This window comes from Ixodes scapularis, unplaced genomic scaffold (assembly GCF_016920785.2).
Source record: "Ixodes scapularis isolate PalLabHiFi unplaced genomic scaffold, ASM1692078v2 PGA_scaffold0__279_contigs__length_252992795, whole genome shotgun sequence".
NCBI lineage: Eukaryota > Metazoa > Arthropoda > Arachnida > Ixodida > Ixodidae > Ixodes > Ixodes scapularis.
Window position 1 is genome coordinate 91,990,424 of NW_024609835.1, and position 20,512 is coordinate 92,010,935.

General features: G+C 44.8%; 1 long non-coding RNA gene across 1 annotated transcript; it reads left to right on the forward strand.

The window, feature by feature from the left end:
• The first annotated feature begins 2,012 nt into the window (after positions 1–2,012).
• Positions 2,013–17,500, forward strand: LOC120843706. The gene is made up of 3 exons (XR_005716247.1): positions 2,013–2,102; positions 4,621–4,849; positions 17,430–17,500. It is a non-coding gene; the product is annotated as an uncharacterized LOC120843706 (long non-coding RNA).
• The last annotated feature ends 3,012 nt before the right edge of the window (positions 17,501–20,512 follow it).

Sequence of the window (20,512 nt, forward strand, 5' to 3'; positions counted from 1 at the left end):
TGGTTGTAAAACAGTTCGCCGCTGTGGCCTTCCGTCACAGCGAAGAAAGGAGCATACAGATATGTATTGTCGCAATACGCCTTTTTGCTCATTCGCGGCTTATCGGTGGACTTTCTTGGCAACCGCACTTGCAACGGCTTAGGACACCGTACACCATGCTCCGCTGTTTTATAGCCCACAAGGGCGGTCCGCTCAGTAAGATTCTAGTGCAGCCCACGTCACAAAGGCAATTCTGCCGTCCGAGAGGAGACATGTGTGTTCTTTGCTTTACGATGTTAGTTTGACCGTGTCACATAAGCCACGTGCTTGATAATGTCGAGATTAGTATAACGATATCTGAATTCAAGCGCACCTGCCGAATATTGACAAGACTCAAGAAAGTATTAATTAGGAGTACAGCTGGAGTATTTAAAATCTTTCTTGCCTTTTAAAGAAACCGATTTACCAATGGAAGAGAAGCTTGTAAATTTTGGGCATTTTATTTGGATACTTTAAAAACGCTCTTTTCCGAAAAAAATATTAACATGAAAAATAAATAAGGAGTCTTACGCTCAATCAACCCAGTCTTTACATCATCCTTCTCTCAGTTTAAACATTAAAGCGAGCCTACTTGCCGTGATAACCGAAATGGAGTTTACGAACGAGAATCTACAGAACATGAGATACCAGTGCCCATTCACTCACTTTGTTGAATATTTCCTGTTAATTTCTTAACAAACCAGTAACTCTTTTCATGCATCCTAAAAAAAGGCCTTTATAAATTTTTCTTGAAACATGAATTGAAGCGAACACTAACCACGCCAAACATCATGTTTTGTATATTTGGCGTAATAACTCACGCGTTTGACAAATTTAAAAAAAAAATTTTTCACACTGTTTGTTTTTGAACGCAGCTCTTAGGCGCCCCTTTCCGTGTTTCGTGGCGTCGTCATCGGCGTCGGCGTAACCTTGCTAGATTCAGCGCGAAAATTGACGTCACGTGACATCAACACCAATTCAGTTGCTCGCTAAATTTAGCGGGGAAACTGAATTGGTGTTGAGGTCACGGGGCGTCAATTTTTCAGCTAAACTTAGCGGGCAAATCGTGGAAGAAGGGGCTGCTATGGAGGAGGAGGGGAGGGTTTGGTATAGGAGGACGAGAGGGTACGCAGGAGGAGGGGTGGGTACGGAGGAGGTGAATGAAATGAGGAGGAGGAGAGAAGAAAGGAGAAGGAAGGGGAGGAAGAGGAGGGAGTACAAAACGTGCAGGAGGGGAGAGGAGGAGGAAATTAGGAGGAAAAAAGAAGGGGAAGAGGAGGGGAGGAGGAGGTGGTACGGAGGAGGAGGAGGGCCATACCCTCCCCTCCGTATCCTGCCATCTTCCTCCTCATGAGCTGTGCTCTAATTTCGCCTTATAAAAATTTGTCAACGTCTTTCCTTTTTTCACGCATTATATAGAGCTTTGAGATGTATACCAGGACTATCTATCACCACCCTCGCCAAACGTCATGCTATGCGAGAGCCTTATTTGACGGAATGTTGTGGGTGTTTGGATCAGTTTGAAAGTATGGTCGCGGGAAAGGTAGGCTGAAAGACTGAAACGACTGAGTGGAGACCGTAATATGCTGAGGGCGCTGCCCCGATGCAAAAGGAGTTTTCATCAACGAACGAGAGACAGAGTGCGAACGACGTTGCTCCGGCATGCTATCTAACTGAGATTGGTTGCGCTTGACAATTGAGCGCCGTTGCATGCTCATGTGCTGCTACTCAGCGCGAATCTAGTTGTTATCACCTTTGGCTACTGAAATAACTTTATCGAAGCCAGACAAGAGCGGGGTCAAGGCGGCTAGATAACACGGGGTCACATCGAAGTGCTTCTCAAGCGCGCAAAAGGGATGGGCTGAGTCAGATGGCGGTAGGCACTACAATTGTTTTCGAATGCTATGTATGGTTGATAGTGTAACATATAGCGTCGGAGCAGCGCCACCGGTATGTTTAGCTCGCTCCCCTGTCGTTAACGCTTACCCTGACCACGACTCTAGCGTACTAGAATAACATTAAGCATACACCTTTCTTACAGAACCGGTGAACGAGAATAACGCATGCGATACAACAAAAACCAGGTAGGATTGCATCATGCCGTAAAAAAGCACCAACTTTATATTTTAAATGCTTCTGTCTGCCGCCATAAGATCAAGAACTGGATGCAAGAGAGTCCCAGGGACGTTCTTATTTCAGCGCCTATATTGGATTACGTGCCGATTGTCTGTCATTTCAATTCATAGAGGAATTATACATTTGGAGGGCACCGTTCTGGGAAACGCTTTGATTGCCGATTTTGCGTCGCAGTCTTTATCACGCTAGAATACAGAGGCAGCAGGTCTATTTTATGGCGCTTCTCTAGCATACTGTCGCAATTTTTTTACGACCGAGTGACGTGCAAGACAGTCGTACGTTTGGTTCTTAGAACGATCCAACTTTCGCACATTTTTCTGGAGAACGCGAGTTAAGAGAAGAGCGCCCCTCCCTCCTTATGTCACTGTCGGGAAATGTGTTATGGAAACTCTTTTGCTTCGCCTAAAAAGATAGGCTTCCGAGAATGAAGAGCGTGGCAGATAAGAGATACCCTTGTCATGATCCGAACGTCGAATCGTTTTTTTGTTTTCTGCGAGCAACAGCGAGCACAAGTGCTTATCTTGATAGTCAAATAAAGGTTTGACGATTCATCAAAACTAAACAGGAACTTCGCGATTGATCAAGTCAAATACTGTGGTCAGGATTTTTGCCTCTAGGCGAAGCAATTGCAACATGCGTCGAAATGTGCAGTCTCTCTTTTCTTTCTAAAGATTTAGTGCGCCACCCGTAGGACGGATACATAATAGAACGTCAGACACACCCACTATAAGGGGACTTCACAAAAAGTAACACGCTTTATAGTTACTTTTGAAAAAATGTATGCGCTCGCGCTGCTTGCTTCTGAATGCGTTCTTGGTCGTTGTTATGGGCTGATATTGTAGTCTGACTTGGTGCGGCACATTCAAAATATGATTGGAACTCATTAACCCTGCCTCTCTTAAGTTGTCAGCTGCGATAACTTAAGAAACACAGCACATCGCTTGTTACGATCGCTCTTTTGCTGCACAATTCGTTTTTTGTCGTTTTCATCGTTTGATGAGGACGCAATAATGAAATGCTCTTGACTCGAAACGCCCTGAGTTTCTTTAAGCTGCTATAGACAACATATTCCAGCAGGGCACACAAGAAGCGGAAGAGAACATGTAGGACCGAGGGCTGACTTTCAACGGATGTATTTCGAAAGAAAAAGGAAGACGAGGCATCATAAATGGAACACACAGACGTACATGATGAACACACGCCATCCAGCTGATATCATTAGTGTGTGTGTGTGTAAGGGGAAGGGATGGGGGGGGGGGGGGGTTCGGTGGCCAAGTTGGCTAGGGCACACCTGTTGTGGAGCGTGGAGAACAGCACTTAGAGGGAAAGCAAGCGCTGTAGAACCCAGGAAACCTGCGTTTGGTACCCCGCTCCTCTTCGTTTAGATCTGCATGAGCATCGTACCGGCGTACGCTCGTGTATCACTACTGCGTCAGGCACATTAAGGACGCCGGGCTAACCGTTCTGCCGCACTAGCTAAATTGCCCATCTAAAGCTGAGCTGAGACACCACATGCCCACTGAGGCAGACTATCTTCCGGCTGTATAAACATACATGCACCGATGTTTTGTTTTGTTTTACTTTTGATGCCTCGTCTTCCTCTTTCTTTCACGATACATCAGTTGGGCGTCGGCGCGTGGTCCTCTGTGTTCTCTTTTATTACTTTCCGCTTGTGAGCTCTCTTAGTGCGAAAGCATGGAGCAAAGCCGGCGGTGTCTGTAGCAGCAAAAAACGGCACCTACATTTCCCTTTTCCTATTCGCTGTGGGAAACGGTCTCTAAAGCCCATTGGCTTCGACGCGTCATATCAGATGCTTCGTCACGGAAGCCGGAGAGGCCGTTCGAGGTCAAAGCAGACTCGCCTCCGAAATAGAATACAAAGGAAAGCACAGTAGCGCAGGTGCATCGTCACGTAAGTCGTGGAGCAGGCGAGTGCGCCGCTCCTGCGCATTTGGGGGTCTGATATCACCGCCAGTTACATCAGGCTCCCCCACTGCGAAAGGAAGACATGGCGCTGAGCTTAGGAATGCCTTTCGCATTCCTACATGTAAGCAGTCTTAAGTAGACGTAGACAACATATCAAAATTACAGGAGGACTCCTGTAATCTTTGATATGTTGTATACGTGCAACCCCAGCTCGACTCTTCACATTAAAACTATTAGTGACAATCAAAGTATGGACAAACACGCTGTGTACAAACAAGCCCGCGTTTGCCCACACTAGCCCTCACCAGGTGTGGGCGCTGCGCGTTCTCAGACACCAGATTCTCTTTAGGCGAAGCGTCTACGCATGGGCCGTGCCGACAATAGCGCCACCGCAGCAGCGCGAATTCACGCGTAGATTACACATTCATGTGGAATCTTATGCTATAAAAAGTACGCTCGCTGTACATTATGAGTATACGCATTATAGTCGTGTTATAGGTTGCATACTTTTAATGGTATATTAAATGATATAATTTTTCAGCGGTGCTCTTTACGCTTCGGTTCAGTCTGCAACTTACAACCAGCGGGTCCAGCAACGGCACCACAAGTGGCCCAGAAGGCGCGCAGTGGAGCACTATGGACACGCCATTTCAGGATGAAGTACTCGACGAGGCTGGATATTACGAGTCGCCGTACGCGGCCAGCATGAGGAAACAGCCTTCCACGTCTCGATGTAGTGCTATGAGCTGAGGACACTCGTTCCACCAGATGTGAGTGGCTATGCCAATGCATTGGGGCTCGGACGATTGAATTTGGAGAGACAATATCAGACAACGTGCAACGACAATGCGCCAGTTGTGCTGACGACAGATGGACGTTGTGAGACTGCCTCTGCTCGCAAGAGAGTAGATGTCACAAAAAGCAGACTAGAAGGCTTGGGGGGGGGGGGGGGGGGGACTTTGAGAACAAAGGGATGCCACGGCAATCGTGCTTACGCTTTTAATTTTTGTACTGGCTAGATCCAGTAGTATAGACGCTTTGCAGCAGCTGTGCATGGACGCCGCCATAACTGACCTTCAATTTTTGCGTCCTCTTATTCCGTCTCTTTCACTTCATCATTACCATAGCAGGACAGGTTATTGCCATATTAAATGCAACTGTGTCCTTTTCTAAAGCATCGGACTTTGTAGAGGATCGTCAACTACCATTTCAGTTGCTCGGCATCTCGGTAAGACAAGAGAAGGTCAGCAATGGCGGCTGTAATTTGGCGCGTGTGTAAAGCGTCTATAGCCTCGCCCGTTTGAAAGGCCTTAGCCAGCATTATCCAATCCAATCCACTGCAATATTATTATTACACGGGATTGAATATATTTATGCAAATTAAGAAAACATTCATCTGGTGATAAGGGAGCTGTTATGAATATTAATAGAGTGTGAAAGGACAGTGAAGACACGGCAACCAGGTCTTGTCAGTGCGGTCTTTTATTTACGACCAACTTCCTCTTCCTCATCCCCGCCGCTACTTCGTCGTTCTTTGTATAACCAAATTATGTGATTGCGGTATAACCGTAACACTACCCCTCTCCTCTGGAGAAGGAGAAGGTACGGGTTGAAGATAGTTGTCGTGATCGGAGCGCACGGTGTATGGTTTTATTCGAGACACATGGACAATATCTTTGTTCTGTGAACGACCGTCTGGAATAGGCGTCACACGTTCTTTATCGTAGTTGACATCAGATGTCTGCGGCGTGATCCGGTATGGTCCAAAATACCGGAGAGAAGTTTTTCAGAACGTCCAACAACACGAACGGGTGACCAGACTGAAACAAGATTGCCGACAGAGTAGTTAACTTGTCTGTGTTTGTCGTTATAACGGATAACCTGTGTCCGTTGAGAAGCCAGTGTGAGGTGTTGCGCGACTTGGCGGGACTCTTCCACCCGGTGAAGAACGTCTTGTACGTAGTGAGATGGTGGTTCGGAAACGCTTGGAAAAATCGTGTCTAGGGGTGTAACTACATCCCGACCGTAGACTAAGTAAAATGGAGAATAGTGCGCAGTTTCATGGATGGTCGTGTTGTAAGCATAAGTAACAAACAGGACAAGTTTATCCCAGTTGTCTTGATTATTGGAAATGTACATTGCTACCATCGAGGCGAGGGTTCGATTAAAGCGTTCAGTCATCCCATTTGCTTGAGGGTGGTAGGCAGTTGTGGTGCGATGGATTGTGCAACGAGGTGCGTAATGACTGTAGATACAAAGACGCGCCCTCGGTCGCTCACGAGTTTTCTGGCGGACCCGTGTCGCAGAACAATATTGTGGAGAAAAAACGAGGCCACCTCTTCTGCATTTGGTGCCGTGGGAGCCTGGGGTTCTACGTATCGCGACAAATGATCGACGGCGACGATTATCCATCGTGTTTTATCTGTCGACCCAGGAAAAGGGCCAAGGAGATCAATTTCAGCAATATCAAATGGGCGGCTAGGGGACTGAATGGGTTGCAGATAGCCCGCAGGAGCAAGGGTAGGTGTTTTTCGGCGCTGCCAAAGTTCACATGACGTGACGTATCTGTGGACACTCTTGTATAAGTCAAACCAGAAAAAACGAGAGCGGGCGCGGTTGTATGTTCGAAACACATCCAAATGCTCGGCAGTTGGATCATCATGAAGGGAACGAAGTACATCAGAGCGTAAATGTCGCGGATCATGAGAAGCAGGAGTTGTCCTGCGGGTTCATAATTGCGACAATATGGAACTCTCTCAACAATTGCATACATAGGTTTCATTTTCGCTGCTCTGCTCTGTGGCAAAGGATGCTGTAAAAGTCGGATGATACTCCGCAGTTTCGGATCGTTACGTTATTCCGTTGCGATGTCCATTTGGAGGGACAAGGCTTGAACAAGGATCTCGGTGGCATCCGTATCATCGGTGGTGGTGGGTTTTAGAGGGCAGCGGGAGAAAGCTTCGGCATCTTGGTGAGCATAGCCTGCCTTATGAACTATTTCGACATCATACTCCTGTAGACGAAGTGACCATCTAGCGAGACGTCCTGATGGGTCTTTTATGTCTGTCAACCAGCAGAGAGCGTGGTGGTCAGTCACTATTTGAAAGCATCGCCCAAATAGTTACGGTCGAAACTTGGTAATGGCCCATATTATAGCCAAACACTCTTTCTCTGTTGTAGAGTAGTTTACCTCCGCTCTAGTAAGCGTGCGGCTAGCATACACGATGACCTGTTTCTTGACATGTTTCTTCTGGACGCGGACAGCACCAATTTCATATCCGCTTGTGTCTGAATGTATTTCTGTGGGAGAGCGGGGGTTAAAATGGTATAGTATTTGATCATTGGTCAGAGACAGCTTTAAGGATTTGAAAGAGGTCTCTTGATCTTCCGTCCATTCGAATGCTGTATCCATTGAGAGAAGGCAATTTAGAGGTGCTGCACGGCCAGAGAAGTCTTGGATAAGGCCACGGAAGTATGAGCAGAGGCGCAAAATCTTTTCAATTGTTTAACGTTGAATGGCCGGGGAAATTCCGAGACAGCTATTATCTTGTCGGGCTCAGGACGAATGCCGCCTGCGCTGACGGTGTCTTAATGCATTCCAGGATAAATTGCGATCGTAAGGAGTGCTCTTTAAATGTCGCGGAGAAGATGACAACATCATCCAAATAGCACAGGCATGTTTGCCATTTTAAACCCCTCAATAAAACATCCATCATCCTCTCGAACGTGACAGAAGCATTGCATAAACCAAACGAAAGGACTTTGAATTCATAGAGCCCGTTGGTAGTTATGAAATCTGTTTTTTCTTAATCTTGGTCATGTATTGTCTGCCAATATCCGGATCGAAGGTCTAAAGAAGAAAAATATTCGGATCCTTGTAAGCTGTATAAAACGTCGTCGATTCGTGGTAGAGGATACACGTCTTTTTTTATCACATTATTGAGGCGTCTGTAATCTACGCAAAACCTCCACGACCCATCTTTTTTCATGATCAGAACTACAGGTGAGGGAGGACCAGGGACTTGATGATGGTACAACTATGTTCTATTGGAGCATGTCTTTAACATGCTGATCAATTAAGGCTCGATTTGAAGGAGAGGCGCGGTAAGGTGTGTGTCGAACTGGTGAAGCATCGCCGGTATCAATTCGATGCTTTACAGAGGTTGTTAAACCCAATGGGCCACCTTCAATGTCAAAGCCTGAAGAGTATCGTTGCAATAAATCTAATAGTAGCCCTTGATAATGCCCCTGCAGTTTTTTTTTTATCAACCATGGATGATAAAGAAGAGACGGAGTCACGCAATGAACCTCTTTTCGAAGGGCGTTCCTTAAAGACATACGCGTCGCTGCAGTTGTTTCCTCGAGTAATGTGGATCTGTCGGGAAACATAATCCGAAGCTCTTCCTTCATGACGTCACGGATGACTGTGCGTATAGTTTCAGTGACGGGGATTGGCAGTCGCGAGGGTAGCGAGGGTAACCTCATTGAGGGGTTGCTAGAATCCTGGATGTTTTGTTCTTGTTGAGGCGACGGCATGCTTCTATGATGATCTCGACGGTGCGGGAGTCAGGAGCCATGAGGTATTGGAACCCGTCTTCTGATATTCCTTCGAGTATATGGCCAGCCTTGTCTGCCTCTCGCATGGTGGGATTGGCGAGTTTACAGAGAGCAAGTACGTCCTCAAAATAAACGGTGCAGTCCTCGTCGGGACTTTGGGCACGGTAAGCGAGACGCCCTTCGGCCACATGTCTGCGGTGCGTAGAAAGTCCAAAAACTTCCAGAAGCTTCTCCTTGAATTGACCCCAGGAGGTGAAAGCGTCTTCGTTGTTATAGTACCAGATCATCGCCGAGTCTTTGAGGTAGAAATTAACGTTAGCAAGTTTAAGCGTATCATCGCAGCGATTGTGCGCGCTCGCCCGGTCATAGTCGCGGAGCCATTCGACGACATCTTGGGTCGCTGTGCCAGCAAACAATGGAGGATTACGTTGACGGCATGTGACGGTCGATGACGTTGTGACGGGTGGATTCGGCATGGTGTGGGATGATACGCTGGGGGGCTATGTTTCACGTTTTGGACTCCCATGAGTCTAGGAAAAAGGAAGTGACGTCAACAACGCTTTTTGGATGTTGATTGGTGTAGTCGCTTATGACGCGTTGCGTGGCGCTGCGGGTGCTGCTAAGATACGTTCATTCACACCTACGTCACTTCCTTCTCCCTAGTCTCCTGGGAGTCCAAAACATGCAACATAGCCCCCCTGTTTGAGCCCGAGAGTGGCTGTAGACCCCGGTGATTACCTGATCGGAGCTCCGTGTCGGATTCTCAGCCTTGAGGTGGGGGTCGCTTCATCTCCACCAATTAATAGGGTGTGAAAGGACTTGGAGGACACGGCAACCACGTCTTGTCATTTCGGTCTTTTATTTACGACCAACTTCCTCTTCCTTGTCCCCGCAGCTACTTCGTCGTTCTTTGTATAACCCAATTATGTGATTGCGTACTAACCGTAACAATATCGTTAATTGGTGAAACATGGGGGTCGACAAAAGATTGCATTTTCGTGGCTATCAAATTCGCTTGACCACCATGCTACAAAGTGAAGTTATTCAAACAAAATTGCTTCTGCAAGTATTACCTCACATAACTTGTAAACGTCACGGGGTTTATCAAACGGGCCCTGCCGAAATATCATGAAGAACATCCCAACACTTTAGTTTTTCGTGCAATGGCTCCTCTAACCACTAACATAAATGTATTGTAAAGAGTGGCCGTCCAATCATGCGATTTGAGCTAAATTTCGACCACCTGCCAAAATTTATTGCTTAACCTACCACGCATTGTTAGGAATCATTTTAATTTATTTTCCAGTGAAAACCATAATAATTATTTTAAACAAGTTTTTCAGCGGTGACGTTTAGTAGCTATTTTTGTCAATACAACGACTTGTCCGACTGACGGTGGCATTCGTTAAAACTTTCAAATTAGTTTGTTTTTTAAGTAATATTTTTATCTCTAAAATTCCGAAGCGTTTATGCAAACGTTTTTATGATTCCTTAATAAAAACCGGACCCGCAGGCCGTTTTCAGACAAGATCGAGCAAGCATGACCGGTCACCATTTTTAATTTTGATGAAAAAAATTATGTTGGTGGCTTCATGCTTAAAAAAATAAAACCAATCCTTGTTTTAAAAAAAATGTCTTTGCTTAGAAAAATTGTAAGCTCTCTATCAGTCACGTGCACTTTTTGCATATCGCGCGATGTTGGTATTTCGGTCAGTTTCCCCCAAAAACATCTTCTGGATACGGGCCCAGAATAGTTTACTGATAAATTAGGCATAGGAAGAATTTAGAAGAAGCGTTAATTACCGACTATCATGGTCCTTATTTTGAGAAACAAAATCGCAAATACGGCACACTGCGCAATAACGCGCTGGATTAAATAATATTATTTTCCGTATATATAAAAGTTAAGGTCTTCAGACGTTCCCAGCGTGTTGCCCTGTATATAGTTGATCTTTGTATGAAATATTAGGGAGTTTTAGGTTAGCGCACGCTAAAGCTTTGCGTACGCAAAAAATAGCGTCGTGGCCACTGCACTTATGCCAACGGTAACCGCGTTTTGCGCTTTGCAAGCGCTGTTTTAGCGTTCGCTATTTCTCGGAAATTGCGTGCTTACGCAAAGAGTATTTGCGCCCCCCGAAGGAGGATTCGTGACGAGAGGTTGGCTAAAGCCAAGCTCAGCACAGTTAAAAAAATGGCGGCTCCCAGGGCTATTGCTGCGGCCAATTCGGCGGCGTCGCGAGCGTGACGCCGGCGGCATCCTCGCCCCTGCGATTTTCAATACGGGACGACATTGTACTCGGTTTGACAAACGATCACGGGCAAGATGATGCTTGCGACGCCCGAACATTTATCGGCAAAGGTCAGTACACGAGACTTCTCTTGCCGAGGCGAAACAAGCAGACATGACCGGTCGACCGCTCACGACCCATTCTCACGTTTGAAGAAATCTAAATGGTTATTCGAGACCAAAGAACTTTTTTTTTTTTTTTCAAGTTACAAAATTTCGTGTGTTAAATAAAAATTGTGACAATATCTTGGCGGCATTGCAAGCGTGAGATGCTTGGGCTTTTGGCGTCACGGCGGAGAAACGACATTCTAAAACTCTTTGCGTAGCGTGCGCTAACGCAAGCGCTAAACTTAGTGCTAGCCTGCGCTAAAATTGCGTACGTTATTCTAAAACTCCCTATTGTTGTCCTGGTTAGCGGGAAAAATTTGCTAGGATTGCTTACACTGGGGTATTAAACTAAATATGCATTATTTTTAAAATCATTAAAAAAAAGGCCATCTTTAATATTATCTAAACTCTCCGACATTAACTTGTATAATATGTACTAACGGATTCTGCAGAAACATAATGCAATAGCTGTGTGGCTTTGAAGGTAGCGAGCGAGAAAAATGTCCAATTTGACGATAACGTGGTTGCAATAAATGGGGCGTGCACATACCCGTTCTTCCCGCTTTAAATGTTTATAAAAAGCGTAAAAATGCTACGGGTTAGCCAGGAAAAGGCATTGTCACAGCACAGAGGTGGACGGTAGTTTTGAAGAGAAACATTTTCGAAGAAGCGAACCAAAAATGCCCATAGGCCGGAGCGATCAAGAGGCGCCATCCTCTGACATGCTTCGCGGTGCATGTTTCAACAGCCGGCGTGTAGCCTCTCCGTCTAAGCGACGTAAAGGGAGCAACGAGAGAGACTTTGCCAACAGATCAGCCTAAATACTTAGCGGTAATATGATATAGAAGGTGGGGCGTGGCAGAACCTGAACCTGCGCCGCCTCTGAGTGCGAATAGATCCGCCGCAATGGAGGGCTGCACAATACGTGCGAAATAAAGATACGTAGGAAAAAAATAATTCCGATTGATGGAAATTGTTTGTATTGGGCATTTTCAGATAGGATTGAACGACCATGTCCAGTCGGCTTTTTTTTTTCTTTTCTTGTTTTACCAAAAGATATATTTCACTTGTTGAGCAATCGCAGAAACATATTCGAAATTTTGTGGCAGGAAATAAAATTTCTCTTGAGGAACAAAAATCACAGTCGCTGTCTGATCTTGCGCAGTGCGCACGTTTTTTGCGACTTGCGTGAAACCGTCGTTCTGGATATTATTTTAGAAAAACTATTGTCGCCTCAGGTTTAATATTTTTTGTGCAGCAACTGTACATAAAATAAAAGGAGGTAAACATGTATTATCGATTACGAAGCAATTCAGAACTTTATGGGTCCGGATCTTTAAAAACTGGAACATGAGACTTTTTATCATGATTTGAACGCGCTTGTATAATGTTTGCATTAATTGTCTATGAAATTTGGAAACGATAACCTATTTAAAAAATGCACTAAAATGTAGACAGGTTACCGATTTGCAGTAATTAAAAATGAGTTTAATAAGAAGGTCCTCTTAATTTTTCTTCTACTTTTCGGAGATCGAGGCTCACAATCTGTCCTATCAAGCTCTTCAAAACTGCTTTGCAATATTTTTTTCCTTTTTTTTCTTTTAAATAGCACTAAATATACAGCATTGCCGTAGAAGAATCGTTGACTGGATTCACCCTTAGCATTGTATTCAAAAGCCAACATTCCATTTCTTAAGATGAGGCGTAAAGAAAAAAGACTGAAATTGTTATATGTGATTAATAATGTTTCATTGGAGATAGATAAAACAGCTTACTTAGTTCGTGAGGAGTCGAGAATAGCTTGAAACAAACACAGTCGCGCACTTCATCAGCCCCGGTTCTTCAAGGATTGTTTTAGGTACTCATTCTTTCCACAAACCATAAGTGACTGGAATCTTCTTTCGGAGCAAGCTGGGGTATGCCAATCACTTGAAGTTTTTTTTCTTATTTAGCATCTTGCAAAATGTGTAATAAAATGTTGCTTTATTTGTATTGTTTTCCGCCAACGCATTATACCCCCTTGACGGATCTAATTTTTATCTTTCATTGTCAAAGCATTTTTTGTGATTATTTGGGGACATATTTTATTGTACCTTTTCAAGCGTGTGCTGCCCTTGTTGTTGTTGTTCTCTTTGTACATTCGTATACCCCAACTATCATGTCTCAATAGAGACTGATAGGATTTTCGAATAAATAAATAAATGAATCGGGAGTTGAGAAAGATAAGATGTTGGGATGTTGGGGAAGGAGGGGGGGGGGGGTGAAAGGTTGGCAATGTCAAACAAGGGCAAGAAATTAGGCGAAAAATGCAGGAAGTCCGAGAACAGAAAGCACTGTGACAAGAGTTCATGAAACATTTAATTTATACGAAAGATTAATGGTGAGTGTGAAGCACAAGTCAACAATTTAAATACAGATTTCTCGGATCAGTGAATTTTGGCGCCTATACCCTTCGTAGGGAGGCTGGGCTGCTGACGACCAGGTTTAAATTGCGATAAGAAAGAACACATGTTTAAAGTGGTACAATTGAAATGAGTTTATTGAATCAAGATCTTGTGCCCACGCTCGGCGCTTGTCGCGTGCATTCTTTCTGCCGGACACTGACCTCACTCGCTCACGGCGCTCTCATGGCACTGCGAGGAGAACTTTTTTTTTTTCCTGTTTTGCGAGCAGCGATTACTGTTCATTTCTTTTCAGTCTCCTATTGCTGGTTTTCGCAGCAATAGGAGACTTTATTTTCAAAGATATATATTTTCGGTGTCTACCGTTCTTGCTACAAACAGCTGTGATTGCGAAGTGACGGACCCCGCACACTGTTATAAGTGACAGGACTGAATTCCACGCACAACAGAAACAGAGTCCCACTCCTTTGCTTTCATGTCTCTGAGCGCCTTGACGTCAGCTTTCGGGAGGTGGATTAGTTTCATGTTTGGCAGTTGGAGGTTGTGCAACGTTGCCTTGTGCTTTGCAGGACTCACGATTCAATGGCAGGCAGTCTTGCCATGTCCAGTCGCGGAAAAAATACACTTCGCTAACGTGTACTTGTTGCTCTGCAGCTTGTATAGTTGGTACTCGTTCTTAAAGTGCCTTGCTGCACCATTACTGACGTACGTCACATGAGCATACCCAAATTGGATTTCACGATTATTCATGCCGTTGTCATACAAGGTATGTTACAGGCAACCTCATTCAATCGCAGTTCTCTTTTTTTTTAAATTTTTTTCAGCATCTTTATTTATTTGTTTTGGCGTTGTGCGGCCCTCCACGGCGGCGGATTTATTGGCACCCACAGGTGGCGCAGGTTCAGGTTCTGCCGCGTCCTGCCTCCTATGTTATATTACGGCCAAGGTTGTAGGCTGATCGGTTTGCAAAGTCGCTCCTTTACGTCGCGTAGATGGAGACGCTGCACGCCGGCTGTTGAAACAGGCACCGCGAAGCATGTTATAAAGTGGCGCCTTTCGATTGCTCCGGCCCATGGGCATTTTTAAGTCGGTTGTACGTATTAGGAATTTTTCTTAAAAACTACTGTACACCCTAGCGCTGTCAATTAGTCTTTTCCTTACTACCCCGTAGCACTTTTACGCTTTTTAACAATAATGAAATTGTGAAGAATGGGTAGGAACTTGCCCCATTGTAGCCCTTCCATCGTAAACCGGAGAGAAGAGAAAATTAAAAAAAAAACGCACAAAACAACAACAAGTTTCAATAATTCTCCGGTTTCTCCGGTGTTTCCGGTTTACGGTGGAAGTTCTTCACCAGCTCGCTTGTGCTTTTACCCTTTCTCCATTATAGCAACCGCGTTAGGGCCAATTTGGCCATATTTCTCGCTTTATAACTTCAAAGCCACACAAGTATTGCAATACGTTCTTGCAGATTCAATTAGTGCATATTACAAACGCTAATTTCGCAGAATCTAAAAAAATGATTGAGGCGTGCCAATTTTAAAATAATTTTCAAAATAATGCACATTTAGTTAAATTCTCATGTGTAAGTAATTCTGGTAAAATTTGCCCGCTAACCGGGAGAACAATATTTTATGCAAAAATGAACAATATACAGGGCAACACACTTGCATATTTTGAAGAGCTTAGCTTTTATAGATACGGAGAAAAAATATTTAATCCTGAAGGTTTGCTCGCAATATGCCGTGTTTGCGATTAGGTTTCTCAAAATAACGACCCTAATACTCGGTGGTTAATACTTTTTGTCAGTCATTCTTATGCCTAATTTGTCAGTAAATATTTCTAGACCTGCAGCCAGGACAGTTTGTTTGGGGAAGCCGCCCGAAATGCCAGCATCGCGTGATACGCAAAACGCGCACGTGACTGATAGGGTGCTTGCATATTGTTTTCGCAAACACAATTTTTCTTCTTCAAAACATTGATTGGTTTTATTATTCTGGGCATAGAACCAGCGCGGCATATTTTTAATCAAAATTAAAAATGGTCACCGGACATGGTTGTTCGATCTTCTCTGAAAACGCTCTGCAATGACTTTCCAGTAGTAGCTTCAAGTGCCTGATGGCGAAATATAAGTGACAAGTGCGAAATGGCGAACCTAACTAAGTATCACGATGAAAATGAGTATCGTATTAGCAATATGCACTCGTTTATACAGGCGTTATACAGGACATTAAACTTCAATAAATGCCATGGCCATTTTTTTAGAGCGCAGCTCTTAGGCGCCCATTTCCGGCTTGAGCGGCGTCGCCGTCGGCGTAACCGTGAGGTTACGCCAACGGCGACGTGAGCCCCAAGTTCACGTGACCCACAAAGGTCACGTGACCACAGAGGTCACGTGAACCTCCCTCAAGGTCATGTGGCCCCCAGAGGTCACGTGACCCCCCAAGGTTACGTGGCCCCCAGAGGTCACGTGACTCCCAGAGGTCACGTGATCCCCCAAGGTCACGTGACTCCCCAAGTCACGTGACCCCCTCCCCCCCCCCCGTGGTCAGGTGACACCCCCGGAGAATATTCAAGAATAGGGGAGGAGGAGAAGGAGGAGGAGGGGTCTACCCTCCCCTCAGTACCCTTCCCTCCTCCTCCTCAATAGCTGCGCTCTAATTCGGCGTTACAGCGAGTTGTAAACGGCTTTCACTTTTGTAATATATGATCAGCCTTTCTTGGGAGCTTGCTTCGGATAAATTGATTTTGATTATAATCATGTGCGAAAACATTTTTTTTCTGACACCATTCAAGTTACAGTTCATCGTTCATCAGGTGCATTTTATTAAAACCCAGAATAAAAAAAAAATTTAGCGTATTTAAGTTCTGAAGCTAAGCTGGTGACTCGGGTTGCAACAAAAAAAAAAAGGGGCGAAATAGATCAATTAGATTATAAAAAGAGTTATAAAATAAGGTGGATTGGTGGATAATGAATAAGGTGGATAATGAATTTGGAGAATCGACACTTGATCACTTGCCGTGACGTGAAATATGAAAAAAAGGAGGCTGCTTTTCTGAAGTGCTTCGCTTGAAAACTACGTCGAATTACAATAGCACTTCAAAGTTTTGTTCTATGGAGGCCATAATCCGCTGATTGATTGTGGCGAATCCTACTTCGTTTTACTAAGTATCGAATGCCAGTACATGTTCAATCAATGAACCGCTTTCTTAAAGGACGTACGTATTCTATGATGGTCTGAACCACTTCACAATATCCCACCTATGCGAATTTCTTTTATCTGGGTATTAACTGGTAACGGGAAAACTGTTACTCACAATCTGAGTTGCAGTTGGTCCCCGCGCAGCTGGGAATGTGGTAAATAGACCAGTTGAATTGGGGCGAGTCGGCTCCCAGTTCCAGTTGATCCCAACTACAGCTAGTCCTAGGAGCAGTTACAAGAACACACAACACGGAACGGAAGGTGTTGCTAATCTAATCAAAAACGATTTATTAAAAAAAAAATAAAAGTTGCTTACAACTCCCTGTAACGCCGAATTGGAGCGCAGCTCTTGAGGAGGAGGCGGGAAGGGTGCTGAGGGGAGCGTATACCCCTCCTCCTTCCGCCTCGTCTCTTGATCCTGCCTGCTACTCCGAGCGGCGTCGGCGTCGCCATCGCCGTCGGCGCAGCAGTGAGGTCACGCGCCCCTCGTGACCTCACGGGGGGTACGGGACGTCACCGGGGTTACGTGACCTCACCGGGGTCACGTGAGCTCACGGGGTGACGTGACGTCACTGGGGTCACGTGACGTCAAAGGGGTCACGTGACTTCATGGATACGCCGACGCCTACGCCTACGCCGACGCCGCTCAAGCCATAAAAAGGCGCCTTGGAGCTGCGCTATAAAATCAGTAGCACATTCGTGCGAATAGTTGTGACAACACACTATGTTGGACGTCTGCGTCCGCGCCTGTTCCCTCCTGTCTTCGCGTTGGTAATAACCCTCTCCTCGACAGCACGAGTCTGCGACAAACCCGAGCAATGTACGGTCCTACCTGACACCGACCGGCCTCCCAACTGATACACACAACAATGTTTTTGTAATGATTTTTTACAAATAAAAAAAAAGAATGAACTTACGTTTCTTTGTGGCGTGATGTGGTTCATTATTGACTTTCATTCGCCTCAAGAAGTCTTTAAAAATATATATATATAACTTTATTTACTTATATTAACGCTTTATTACTTACGTAACTTTTTTTCTAAATTTTTTTAATCCATATTTTGTAATTATCTATATTCTTATTTCATGCGAGAAATTTGTTTTATCTCATAGTTTTTTTTTAATCATGACTCAAATGGGTATGGTAAGATGACTTGAACCATGAGAGGAATTCCACACAATTAAATGGTCGTTGATTCTCAATTGTTACCCAACTGGTAAATGTGGGTCATGCCCGTTTGGAAATGGCTATAACCAGAAAATCCTCAACTGGTCTTAGTTGGCCCACCAGATGGTTTCTTTTGACCCCAGTTGGCCTCTATCAAATTCTTTTAAGGATGAGTTGATTCCCAGTTAAATGTAGTTGATTTTAATTCGAATGTTTCACCTGGGAAACAACTCACACTGCATAAAGCAAAAGTATATTAAGACATAAGAGGGTCAAAGAGAAAACAAATCTAATTATGGGATATTCGGCAATTCATTTGCAACTCTATCATTCACTTGCTGCCGTCCACTTACATCACACCGTCTTCTCATTCGTCTTCAAACTGTGTTGCTAAAGTTGGTTGCTAAAGTATGGTTGCTAAAGTATGCAACATACCTCAGCACACTCACTCTGTTCAAATATGTGGAAAAGCACAGTCAAACGTCGTACCGTGCCACGCATTTAGTTGCATCACCCACTTGCTCAAGTTAGAATTCTGCGCACATAAATCCACCAAACACTCGTTCGCACCACCTCTGATGTTGATCTTATAGGCACCCATAAAGATCATGCTCATGTTTACCCTTCGCAGTGTAGTCATGTAAGAGAATGGTTCCTTTGATACACTTAGAGCATCTCCAAAATCAAATCTTTTAAAATGCATTGAACTCGTTCTGAGTCATCGGCATAGACACGCAGACTATTGTAACTAGCACGGACACAACCATCGCCTTTCTATGATTCACACAGATAAAATCGATGTCACGGAAACCGACTTTCGCATGTTTCATATGAAGCGCAGAGTGGCCTTTTTAATAAGCACTGAAACCTGGCGACGGTTCCAGACGTATACAGCAGCTCCAGCGGTTCGATGATGCCCGCGTTTCCGATGTGTCATACACAGGAACTCATCCATCTCAAGTGGGTGTGCAAAACCACGTTCCGCGTTGTTCATTCACATGCGCCTTGGTGAGCACCTCATCGGTAAACACGTCATTTCCGTGAAACTTCAGACCTTGAACATTGAGTGCTGCAAAAAAAATGTTCCGCTCAGCGTCTGCTTCATTCAGAAAAGCACCCGCTTTCTTCATGAGCGCATAAAGTCGGTGTTTCTTGAGTATCCGACACTTTTTTCACACTTGTTTCAATCATCGGAATCTCTATTGTGGAAGGAGGTTAAGCAGTCAGTAAGCTCGTTAACAACAGTGCGTCGATGCACCTGGTTCTTGACGGCGTAACATGCGCAAGCCGTGGGAAATAGGACATCTCGTAGGAGTAGACAGCTTCGCTCTATGTAGCCCCTGCGACCTGTGAATTATGATGGGACCTAAAAGGACCACGAGAAGGCGATTTTGCCTGCACGAAACCTTCATACGTTTTTCGGGCATCGCCGTCACAGATATGCGGCTGGCGGGCACCCACTTCTTATCTCAACGAACGTGGCTCTGACTGCCTGAGGTTTCAGCTTCGCAATTTTATTCGATCACAATAGACTCGAACCTGAACCGGAAGCTTTGAATTTTTCCGTCAGGAAGTCGTTTACTCCACCGCCTCCTGATATTGTAATATTATCGCCCCGTAGAGGGCAAACTACGTATTTTCAATGCTATCGTATTTAAGATCAGTACCTGCACCCGCTCCTCTATTTATGTGTCTGCGTCGCAGGTGACGCGAGAAGTACGACGGAAGTGTAGAGTGTAGAGCCGACGCCACGGGCGCCCTTTGCCTTTTAGTTTCGGATTGAAGCCTTGCACAGGGGCAACACTTAGAAAATTTTTAATGATAATTTGGGATCGCGACCTGGCTTTATTAAGTCTTCAAGTACACTATGCCCCAAATATTTTAATTGAAAAAAGTGAATGAAAAGTTTTAGTTAAATATTCATATAATTAACCGATTCGCCTCCTTTCTAGAGGCGCCTATAGTTCTTAACTTTGCTGGTGGGCGAAAAAAAATTAAAAATAAACACACTAACGCTACTATACTGGTTTTTTTAATACTGGTTTTACCAGAGCATTCTGTATATAATAATTAATTCTCTACTTTTTCCTTCATCAGCAAAATGTATGCTAGGGCAACTCTTTAACCGTTCGTCTGAAGCATCACTTTATGCGTAAGACACAATTATGAGCAGTGCCACGGCCGCAGGCATTGGCCAAGAGATCGAGCTCGAATATCCCACTGCTCTGCTCAGCTATGACGCAGAACTGCTGGCAAGCTAGTTAGGCGCCTTCTGTTCACTGCACTAGGGCTACAGGCGCCTTGAGGATGTCCTTGCAGCCAAAGAAGTGCCATGACACTTACCGCAGTAATTATCGCATAGCGAAATTAGGTGTTTCGCCTCATCAAATGTTCATTGTTCACGGTGAAAGTGCTCCACGTCCAAGATTGAACTCAAGTCGGCCAAGCAACAAATGACCAATCGACCCAGTTTGTTAGCGTTCAGCTTTAAATCACCTGCGTGATGCACAAATTCGAAGTCCCGCCTTAGATATATCTAGTGCCACCTCTTGAAAGCCACGGGGGTGTGAGGTTTGGGTTCACGCAGGGTATCAGCCATTTCAGATATGTACACTCGACCACAGCATTACACCGTCTTCCGAAGAGGTCGCAGCAAATATGGCGCATTTCTCACATGACAGCCGTACATTTATGCTCTAGTGCATCAA